Here is a 5,000-nt window from a genome sequence, read left to right as displayed (position 1 = left end):
CTGGAGGTTCTGGCGAGAGGTCACCCCCACGTCGTCCTGGCCGGTGACTTCAACGCGTGGCACGGGGCCTGGGGGAGCGAGCGTGCCAACCTTAAGGGTGAGGCGCTCCTCCAGACGGCAACGAGCATCGGGTTGGAGGTGCTCAACCGCGGAACGGAGCCGACTTTCCTGGGAAACGGTGTGGCCCGGCCCAGCAGGGTGGACGTCGCCTTCGCGAGTCCATCGCTCTGCCGACCGGATGGAGTAGCGGAGGTCATCAGCTCCTGGAGGACGCTAGACCGCTACTCTTATAGCGACCACCGCTATATCCGGTTTGCGGTCGGGCAACAGCCTCGTGCTGGCCAGCGGCCCGGACGGGGCATCCAGCGGCTGGAAGGCGTCGGAGTACGGGAGGCGGGTGTTCGCTGGCGAACTCGCCAGTTTTGCCCCCGTACTTTCGAAATGGCACTCGAGGCGACCCGTTTTGCCGATCGGGTGACCGATGCGGCAAGCCTGGGGATGGTGCTCGCAGAGGCCTGCGATGCCACCATGGCAAGGATCGGCCACTCTCAGCAGAGAAAGAGCGCGAATGTGTACTGGTGGACTCCGGCCATTGAGGAGCTGACCGAGCGCTGCCGGTTGGCCCGGGAAAGGCAGAGCACGGCCTTGGACGAGACATCTGTCGAGTTGGCATCGCAGGAGCACCAGGAGGCGCGTGCTGCCTTAAGGACGGCAATTAAGGCCAGCAAGCAGCGCCAGTTCGATGAGTGGCTGCAGGCCCTGGCTGCAGATGAGACGGGACAGTGGTTCCGGCAGGTCCTTCTGCGGTTTCGGGGCAGCTGGACGGCGCGTGAACGTGACCCAGCGGTGCTGCAGCGGATCGTCGAGGAGCTGTTTCCGGAGCATCCCCCGGTCGAGTGGCCGGACGTCGCGCCTTCGGAAGGGGACACTCCGGTCCGTCCGATCAGCTGCGCGGAGCTCCAGGCGATAGCGAGCGAGCTGCATCCGCGGAAAGCGCCTGGCCTGGATGGAGTGCCAAATGCTGCGGTGACGGTTGCCATCCGCAAGCATCCAGAGTCCTTCGTCGGGGTCTTCCAGAGCTGCCTGGACACGGGCGTCATTCCACGCGAGTGGAAGAGGCAAAAGCTGGTGCTGTTGCCTAAACCAGGTAAGCCACCGGGCGAAGCGTCGTCTTGTCGCCCGATCTGCCTGATAGACAACCCAGCGAAGGTGTTCGAGCGGACGGCACTCGACAGGCTTAATGAGCACCTCGAGGATCCGGAGTCGCCTCAGCTAGCGGAGAACCAGTTCGGATTCCGGAGACAGCGAAGCACCCTGCAGGCGATCCAGCTGGTGGTGGAGGCAGGCGAGCGCGCGATGTCCTTCGGCAGGACGAACCAGCGGGACAGGCGCTGCCTGCTGGTTGTGGCGTTGGATGTTAAGAACGCCTTCAACACTGCCAGCTGGCAGGCGATAGCGATGGCCCTGCGCGAGAAAGGGGTCCCAGCGCAGCTGCAACTCCTTCTCCGCGACTACTTTACCGACAGGGAGCTGGTGTACGACACCCATGACGGCCCGGTGTCACGTCGGGTAACGGCAGGCGTTCCACAGGGGTCAATCCTTGGCCCGACTCTGTGGAACGTCATGTACGACGGCGTTCTGCGAATCCAGCTCCCTGAAGGGGCCACCATCGTCGGTTTTGCTGACGACATCGCCATCCTGGCCGAGGGCCGCACACCGGAGGAGTCGGCGACGGTTGCCGAGACAGCGATTGAGGCGGTGATGGGGTGGCTTGAGGCACGTCATCTCAGTCTCGCCCCCCACAAGACCGAGGCGGTACTCATTTCGAGTCTGAGACGAGGACGACTGGAGGTTCCGGTACGCGTCGGTGAAGTGACCTGCACCACTGGGAGATCGATGCGCTATCTGGGGGTCCAGCTTCATGAGAAGCTATCGTGGAAACCGCACGTGGAAGCGGCCGCGGACAAGGCCCTCCGTGCGGTGGCGGTTGTCACCTCGGTGATGCGAAACCACAGCGGCCCGCAGGTGGCCAAGCGGCGATTGCTGGCAGGAGTTGCGGAGTCTGTCATTCGGTACGCCTCGCCCATCTGGGCTAAGGCGACCGATATGCAGTGGTGCCGCAGACGACTGGCCCAGGTGCAGAAGCCGCTGGCACGCGGGGTGTCGAGCTCGTTTCGCTCGGTGTCCTATGAGGTGTCGGTGGTGATGGCCGGTCTTGTACCCTACCGTCTAATTATCCAAGAGGACGCAAGGTGCCACAGCAGGCTGTCGGCTGAACCTGGCATCAGCAGGAAGGAGGCTCGAGCAATGGAGCGAGCGGCCACGATGGTAGAGTGGCAGAACGCGTGGGACCGTGCGGCGGCAACACCATCGGCCAGCCGCTATCAGACGTGGGCACACAGCCTGATTCCCGACCTGCACCGGTGGACGGGACGTAAGCACGGGAAGGTGGACTTCCACCTTTCGCAGGTGCTCTCCGGACATGGATTTTTCCGAGAGTACCTGCATGTCTGCGGCTTCGCTTCGTCCCCGGAGTGTCCACGGTGCGTAGGGTCGGTGGAGTCGGTGGCCCACGTCTTGTTCGAGTGCCCCGTGTTCGAGGAGATCCGACGTGAGCTGTTGGGCTGGGGGACATCCGAATCGGTCCAGCTCAGCAACATGGCCGAGAAGCTGCTGGAGAGTGCGGAGTGGTGGGACCGCATTCAAAGGGCAGCGAAAAACATCACCACCGTGCTGCAACAGCTGTGGCGCGATGAGGAGGCCCTCGCCAGTGGTCGAGCGGAAGCGGCTTTCGCCGAGGACGAGGAAGTGGTCCTCGAAAGTGTGGCCGCACTCTTCGGCGAGGAAGTGGAAGACGTCTTCGTAGAAGACATCACGAGACGGGTAAATGAAACGCGAGCAGCGCGTCAACGGTCTGCCCGCAACAGACGGCTTCGCGGCAGGGCGGAGGATCGGGCGCGTGTGCGACTGGCTGCGGACGTCGCAGCAGCACTGGCCGCTCGGGATGACGAGGTACTGCGGGCGGCAGTAGAGGCGGAGCGAGCAGGCCTAGCTCCTCCTCCAATTCCCCGAAGAAGTAGGGGAGAACCACCTTCCCCTGAGACGATCAGAGTTCGCCATGAGAGGCGACTGTTTATGCAGCGAATGTGGAGAGCGCGGGTCCAACGGGAGGGCCCTTCGACAACGCGCCGTCGTCGGTCCATTCCGACGGAGGCGGATCTAATCCGGTCTCGGCGGAATAGACGAGAGAATGAAAGAAGACGTCGAGCTGCAGGTCGGCGATGGACAGCTGCGGAGGAGGCTTCCGCCAGCGAGGCGGAATGGTCCGATCGCTAGATTGCGAGCTAGCTTGAGAGCCTAAAGTGTTAAAATACGAGCGAGTCATGCGGACTCAGTTAGCGTACGCTTTCAATATGCGGGTAAAGGAAAGAGTAATTTAATAAAGAGATTGGGTAGGGACATCCGAAAGGGTTCATAATGACGCACGACAAATCCCTGGCGGGCGACGTCGTTCGTCAAGAGCGTGGGTTTACGCTATTGTTTTTAGAACATAATGTTTATGAACAATAAAACCTGCAATTGTTTAAAAAAAAAAAAACGAAGTGGAGCTTGCGGCTTAATTTGACTCAACACGGGAAAATTTACCAGGTCCGAACTTATCGAGGTAAGACAGATTGAGAGCTCTTTCTCAAATTTAAGGGTAGTGGTGCATGGCCGTTCTTAGTTCGTGGAATGATTTGTCTGGTTAATTCCGATAACGAACGCGACTCAAACAAGCTAACTAGAACGCTGTCAGCAGTGCACCTCCGGGCGCACCTGACGTCAAGGCCGGCGGCCCCTTCACGGGCGGTCGTCGGCCACGTTTGCCCTGCTTAGCGGGACAACTTGTGTTTAGCAAGGTGAGAATGAGCGATAACAGGTCCGTGATGCCCTTAGATGTTCTGGGCTGCACGCGTGCTACAATGTGAGCAGCAGCGTGTTCTCGCCAATTGGCGCCCCCATTCCGAGAGGAACGGGAAATCACCCAAATGCTCATTTAGTTGGGATTGGGGACTGCAACGGTCCCCATGAACCTGGAATTTCTAGTAAGTGCTAGTCATTAGCTAGCGCTGATTACGTCCCTGCCCTTTGTACACACCGCCCGTCGCTACTACCGATGGATTATTTAGTGAGGTCTCTGGAGGCACACCTTCCGCGGTTCCTTCGTGAGCTGCAGCTGGCATGGCCGAAGTTGACCGAACTTGATGATTTAGAGGAAGTAAAAGTCGTAACAAGGTTTCCGTAGGTGAACCTGCGGAAGGATCATTACCGATCAATACATATGTGTTGTTGTGTGAGTTGGTTAGAGAGATAGAGAAACACGGTATCAGCAGAACAAACTGCTATGTTACCTTTTGGGGGCCGCGCACGCCAATTAGACCCGCGAGAGAGGTGTGTCTATACTACGATATTGAGCGTGCGCGACCGTAGGCCAGTGGCCTTCGTACCTGTGCGCACACTCCCAATGGCAGCCATCGAACGCGTAAAGTGTGTGACACATGGGCGAAGGTAAAGACCCACTAGAACATATTTAAACACTGGCCTCGAGCGAGAGAGAACCTAATCAAGAGAACGAAAGTTGTGCAAGATCGCGCCGATGCCGCCCACATCGCGCGTCGATCAATGGGAAGGAAGACCAATGGTCATCCTTGTCCACCCTGGACGGCTTCGAAGGAACCGAGAGGTGCACGGTTACGCTGTCCGGGGAACTTAAGTTGTGAGAGATGCACCTAGCGCATAACGAAAACATAGGAGACAGTTGAACATACCAAAACCCTAGGCAGGGGATCACTCGGCTCATGGATCGATGAAGACCGCAGCTAAATGCGCGTCAGAATGTGAACTGCAGGACACATGAACACCGACACGTTGAACGCATATGGCGCATCGGACGTTTAAACCCGACCGATGCACACATTCTTGAGTGCCTACCAATTCTTGTTACACACTATTCCATAACT

The 5,000-nt window shown here is 58.9% G+C and overlaps 1 non-coding gene across 1 annotated transcript; it reads left to right on the top strand.

Annotated features, from left to right (window-relative positions):
- Window positions 1–4,811: 4,811 nt before the first annotated feature.
- Window positions 4,812–4,969, top strand: LOC128308229 (5.8S ribosomal RNA). The gene has a single exon (XR_008288156.1). It is a non-coding gene; the product is annotated as a 5.8S ribosomal RNA (ribosomal RNA).
- Window positions 4,970–5,000: the final 31 nt, after the last annotated feature.

Source organism: Anopheles moucheti (assembly GCF_943734755.1).
Source record: "Anopheles moucheti chromosome X unlocalized genomic scaffold, idAnoMoucSN_F20_07 X_unloc_3, whole genome shotgun sequence".
NCBI classification, from domain to species: domain Eukaryota; kingdom Metazoa; phylum Arthropoda; class Insecta; order Diptera; family Culicidae; genus Anopheles; species Anopheles moucheti.
This window is presented reverse-complemented; position numbering and strand designations above follow the sequence as displayed.